Source organism: Neovison vison, chromosome 1 (assembly GCF_020171115.1).
Source record: "Neovison vison isolate M4711 chromosome 1, ASM_NN_V1, whole genome shotgun sequence".
NCBI classification, from domain to species: domain Eukaryota; kingdom Metazoa; phylum Chordata; class Mammalia; order Carnivora; family Mustelidae; genus Neogale; species Neogale vison.
In genome coordinates this window covers 199,566,193-199,572,956 of record NC_058091.1, presented here as the reverse complement: position 1 = coordinate 199,572,956, position 6,764 = coordinate 199,566,193, and the positions used below count along the sequence as shown (strand labels likewise).

The following is a 6,764-nucleotide window of genomic DNA, read 5'->3' as shown; positions in this document are numbered from 1 at the left end:
CATACTCATGCTTGTGTACTCTCTCTTTCTCTGAAATAGATAAAAAAATTTTTAAAAAGAATATGAAAGTATACATAAATGTATATTAAAATTTTCAAAGGAAGACCCTCTGAAACAATGCTTTCTGTTTAGACATGCAACTTAAGACTCCATTTCTGTTGCTATTGACCAATAATTCTTAATGACAGACATAAAGGAAAATATCCAACTTGACTACAAGAAATGTGTGATCTTTTTTACAAAAAAGGATTCTACAACTGCTACTACATAGTTTGTTCAACAGAAAACTTTAAATACAATATACTATTTGAAAAATTAGACTAAAATAACATTTAAGAAGTCAGGATGCCTGAATGGCTTAGTCAGTTAAGCGTCTGTCTTCAGCTCAGGTCATGATTCCAGGGTACTGGGATAGAGACCCTCATCAGGGTCCCTGCTCAGCAGGGAGTTTTCTTCTCCCTCTCCCTCTACCCCTCCCCCACACTTGTGCTCTCTCAATCACTCACTCTCTTTCAAATAAATATAATCTTTAAAATAACATTTAAGATGTCTAAACTAACAATTTCTAGAATATTACTCATGAGTGATAACTATGTACAAGTTGACTTTTCTCCCAGATGAGGTTTTAAAAACTCTTATTTATAGAAAGACAAATTGAGCATTACTGCACCTAAAGCCTCAAGGTTAAGAATCATAAGGTTTTCAAGAGGCAAATTCACATTTATTATTTATAGTCCTATACAGATCCTATTAAATTCATGTGAAACACATAGAAAAGATGTGGTCTCCCTATTTAAAAACTTAACCATATATATATACATATTGTTATAACAGTTTACACAAGCTCAAAAAATACAGATTATTTAAAATTTTAGTTGTTAGTTGTTTCCTCTGCATAGTTTTTTTTTTGCATAGTTTAAGATTGGATATAGATTTGTTTTGGTTAGTCTCCACTTTTTTGTTAATGAACACGTACATATTTTCCTTTTTCTAAAGAAAGAATGCCAAATACACTTGAAAAAGTTGTTAAATTGATAGTCTCATTTTCACATACTTACCATGCTCAGTTATCCAAAGGAAAGTTCCTAACAAGTAGACTAATAAGTGAAATCTTAATAAGATCAAACAAAAAATAATTTAATTGTATTAATATTCTCCTTTTTCATCCAACAAGAAGAAATGCAGGTTAATTCTACTAAATAAAGAATACCTTCATCTAAATTAGAAACTGTTTAATCTAGGACCTATTCTTAACCCATGAACTTCAAGAAAATTTTCAAGGGTAACACAGCCCATTCTTAAGTGAATTTGCACCAGATGTTATGGAGACTCTGAGGAGCACAAGTAAGTTCTCATATTCCATCAAAAACAAAGGAAATTGTTTAAATGAGCAAAATGTAAATGGTGGTCATAACCAAAACACCAGTTTAATACAGTACTCTACTTTTGTAGTAAAATAAAGCTACTAGAGGGGAACCTGGGTGGCTCAGTGGGTTAAAGCCTCTGTCTTTGGCTCGGGTCATGGTCTCAGGGTCCTGGGATTGAGCCCCACATTGGGCTCTCTGCTCAGCGGGGAGCCTGCTTCTCTCTCTCTCTCTCTCTCTCTCTCTGCCTGCCTCTCTGCCTACTTGTGATCTCTGTCAAATAAATAAATAAAATCTTTAAAAAAAAAAAAAAAGCTCCTACATTTTCCCAGTCCAACGGGGAAAAAAAGTTATGACTTTTATAATTCTTTGACCAAAATAAGAATATAAATTGCAAAATCAAGCATCTGGAAATGTCACAATACTTCATCAATAAACAGATGAGATGTTAACACTTATAAATCTTTTACATTTGTATCCTCTAAATACCCCAGAGGAAAAATCCAACAGTATGAATTTCCAATGTTCTATACTTTACTTATGAGTTTACATAGTGAAGATATAACTAATTCTATCTCTTTAAAAGAATGAAGAGTATGAAGGACAATTCTTATTTTTGGCATAGTACAATTCAACATGGAATATGAATGATAAAGAAAAAGAAAATTATATGTATGTATTCATGTATATGGGCATATGTATATATACTGCGTGGTCTTCAGCATAGTCTGGCTAGCCTGTAGTATTAATGTTAAAAATTTCTCACATAATGCAAATAACAGTTGATAAATGTGCTGTTATTATTGCTGGAGAAATAAGAAAGAAATAAAACTTCCTAAAGCAATCCTATATTAAAGGGAGGACGTTCACCAAAGTTACTGGTAACTTCACTGATGCTGAAAGGGACCAAATGCCAACATATATATGCTAGAAGAAAGATGAAGACATTGAGAAGTTTAAAAAAAGATTAACACAACTGATTCAGTAACACTTAGAGTATAAAAAAGTGAAGAATTTGGCAATTATCTTAACTGACAGGACTGTACCAGAAAAACAGAGACTGTACCAGAAAAATCCTCTTTTTCCCCCTTCATAATTTATTCACTTCAAAGAACCTACAACTGTCTACTTCTCTTTTCCTGGTAGGTCAAGGCCAAAGTGATCATAGGTGAATTATTTAATAAAATGATGACTCATTTTCAACAAGAAATTAACTCATGTTATAGAGATTTTGAGGATACAGGAATCCTAGCTCTGAATTTAGAAATACTTTGTTAAAACTTCTACCTTCATTTTTATTTATGCGGATCTGTTAATATAAAATATAAAAAATAGGAGCACCTGGGTGGTTTAGTTGGTTAAGTGTCTGCCTTCTGCTCAGGTCATGATCCCGGGGTTCTGGAATCAAGCCCTGTACCAGGTTCCTTGCTCAGTGGGGAGTCTGCTTCTCCCTCTCCATCTGCCCCCTCCACTTGTGTGCTCTCTCGCTCAAATAAATAAAATCATATATATACATACATACATATATATAAAATAAATTGTGATTTTGTAGAAAGAGGGGAAAATTATTTTCCTTGATTTTGTACCAATATTCACAACTTACATACTTAGCAAAACCAGTAGGCAAGTTTTATAGTGGGCTTTGAAGTTTACAAATTTCTTTTACATAAACTGGCTCAGCATGTCCCTACATTAGCCTTACATTCACTTCACAAATTAAAAACTGACACAAATCATTAAATAGTTCGGCCAAAAATAAATCAAAGAACACATAACTGACAGAATGGAATCGAGATTCCAGTATCTTTACCTTTTCTTAAGTGTTACCAATTATGCTCATTGTTTTCCACTAGATCTTAGGCATTATACATCTTATAGCTGAAAATTTGGGCCTTTTTACCAACTTCTATTTCCCCCACCTCCAAGCCTCTGCTACTCTTGGTTTCTAGGAGTTTAAAGTTTGGGTTTGTTCTTTTTTAATTTTTAATTCTACATGTAGGTGATACCATGCACTATGTGTCTTTCTTTGTCAGGTTTATTTCATAAAACATAATGCCTTGAAGGTCCATGTTGTCACAAATCAAAGGATTTCCTTATTTCTCATGACTGAATAATATTCCATTGTGTGTATGTCCACTGATGAACACCAAAAAATAATAATTAAAAAACTAAAAAGCTTTGCTACAGAAGAAATGGCCTGGACAGAGCTAAAAGCAAGGTAGGATACCAGCTGTGAATCATATAGATGATGTCCTTACTCTAAATTCTGTATTAAACTTGCTTCCAGTCTAAAATGGCAACATAGGTGGACCCTGAACTCATCAACTCCAATGGACTCAGCTAATCTCCAACTATACATAAGGCAATTTATTCTGAAAGATATTCAAAAACTAGCTGAAAAGTACACAGCAATACCACATGGAAACAGGTCTTGGCACTCCCTCTACTATTCGGAACAACAAAGAACAAATAAGGTAGATTAAATAATCAGGAAGATTTGAGAGACAAGCTGAATAGTAAGGTTCCTTTCTTACACAAGACCACTCTGTCAAGACTGGGAGAGGGGGCTGTTTTATTAAGTGTTGCAATCCAATAAAGAAAACCAAGGAAACTGAAGAAAATAATGTGTTCAAAAAAAAAAAAAACTCACAAAAAAGAGGATTACGAAACAGAGATGAGTTATCTACTCAGGAAAGAGTTAAAAATAACAGTCATAAAGATCCTCACCGAGTTCCCAAGAATAATGCTTAAACGAAATGAGAATTTCAACAAAGAGACAGAAAATATAAGAAAGTATTCAATCAACATACTACACCACATTAACAAAAGAAAGGGCAAGAACCATATGAACCTCTCAATAGATACAGAAATCCTTTATTGATAAAAACCTTCAAGAAAGTAGGGACAGAATGTTACAATACTTCATATGTAGGCCATATACAAAAGACACACAGTTAATATCATTCACAAGCTTTTCCCCTAAGGTCGGGAACACAACAGGGATGTCCACTCTCACCACTCTTGTTCAACATAGTACTGGAAGTCCTAGCCTCAGCAGTCAGAAAACAAAAAGAAAAAAAAAAGCCATCCAAATTGGCAAGGAAGAAGTCAAACTTTAACTCTTGGCAGATGATATGATACTTTATATGGAAAACTTGAGAGATGGGACACCTGGGTGGCTCAGTCAGTTTACCATCCAACTCTGGATTTCAGTCCAGGTCATTATCTTAGGATCATGAGACTGAACCCTGCATCAGGATCCATGCTAGGTGTGAAGCCTGCTTGGGATTCTCTCTCCCCCTCCCCCTCTACCCTTCCCCCATTCTCTCTCTCCTGAAAGAAAGAAAGAGAGAAAGAAGAAAACCTTAAAGACTTCACAAAAAAACTACTAGAACTGATATATGAATTTAGCATATAGGATATAAAATCAACATACACAAACCTGTTGCATTCCTATACACCAATAATGAAGCGGCCAAAAAAGAAATCAAGGAATCAATCCCATTTGCAACTGCACCAAAACTAAAAAAAAAAAAAACTAAAAGGCAGCCTATGGAATGGGAAAAGATATTTGCAAATGACACATCTGATAAAGAGTTAGTATCCAAGATCTATAAATAACTTAGCAAACTCAAGACCCAAAAAACAAACAATCCAGTTGAGAAATGGGCAGAAGACATGAACAGACATCTTTCCAAAAATCCAGATGGCCAATAGACAGATGAAAAGATGCTCAACATCACTCATCATCATGGAAATAAAAATCAAAACCATGATGAGATACCACCTCACACCAGTCAGAATGGCTAAAATGAATAACACAAAAAACAACAGGTGTTGGTGAGGATGCCAAGAAAGGGGAAACATCTGGCACTGCTGGCAGGAATGCAAACTGGTACAGATACTATAGAAAAGAGTATGGAGTTTCTTCAAAAAGTTAAAAATAGAACCCTTTGACCCAACAATTCACTACTAGGTATTTACCCGAAGGATACAAAAGATACAAACAATACAGATTCAAAGGGGTACATGCACCCCAATGTTTACAGCAGCATTATCAACAACAGTCAAACTATGGAAAGAGTCCAAGTGTCCCTCAACTTATGAATGGATAAAGAAGATACGGCATATATATATACAATGCAGTATTACTCAGCCATCAAAAAGAATGAAATCTTGCCATTTGCAAGAGCATGAATGGAACTAGACAGTATTATGCTAGGCAAAATAAGTCAGAGAAAGACAAATACCATATGATTCCACTCATATGTGGAATTTAAGGAAAAAACAGATGAACACAGGGGGAAAAAAGAAAAATAAGATAAAAACAGAGAGAGACTTTCTATGCTTGCACTAACAGCAGTGACAGTAGGTCACCCCTGACATGTAGAATGATGCCAGTGAGTTCATGGACCCACCTGTGCAGTGGAAATGCTACACCAGCAAAAGCATCATTGGCACCAAGGACCACATGTCCATCCAGATGAATGTGCCCAAGGATGACAAGGTGATAGACAGGCTCAACAGCCAGTTCAAAACCTACACTACTGTGGGGTCATTCGCAGGATGGTTGAGTCTGATGACTCCATCCTCCGACTGGCCAAGGCTGATGGCATCATTTTGAAGAACTTCCAACAGGAGGAGATCACAGATGTGGGATATTTGTCATAAATAATAGTAAAACCAAAAAAGAGAGAGAGAGAGAGAGCGGCAAACCATGAAAGACTCTCAACTATAGAGAACAAACTGAGGGTTGCTGGAGGGGAGGTGGGTGGGGGGAATGGGAAAAATAGGTGATGGGCATAAAGGAGGACACTTGTGATGAGCAGTGGATGTTATATGTAAGTAATGAATCACTAAATTCTACTCCTGAAACCATTACTACACTATATATTAACTAATGTGATTTTAAGTAAAAACTTGGGGGATAAAAATAAGACAGTATTTAAACAGATTACCACAAAGCTGAAAAATACAATAACTAAGCCAAAAAATTCAATACATGGGTTCAACATCAAACTAGATAGAGTAGAAGAAAGAATCAGTGAACTCAAGGGTGGAGTATTCACATTCATCCAGTTGGAGGACAAAAAGGGGAAAAGAATGAAAAAGAGTAAGAGAGCTTAAGGGACATGACACCATGAAGTAGACCAAATATACAAACTAACTTTACAACTCAAGAAACAAGAAAAGAACAATAAACTAAGTCCAAAGTTAGTAGGTGAAAGGAAATAACAAAGATCAGAGAAGAAATAGATGAAAGAGGGGCTAAAAAGAAAAGAGAAAAGATCAGTGAAACCATGAGCTAATTTCTTGAAAAGATATACAAAACAGACAGACCTTTAGCTAGATTTACCAAAAAAAAAGAGGGCTCTAAACAAATAAAATCAGAATGAAAGA

General features: G+C 35.2%; 1 pseudogene; it reads left to right on the top strand.

Moving 5' to 3' along the window:
• Positions 1 to 5,748: 5,748 nt before the first annotated feature.
• LOC122918860 lies at positions 5,749 to 6,035 on the top strand (annotated as a pseudogene).
• The last annotated feature ends 729 nt before the right edge of the window (positions 6,036 to 6,764 follow it).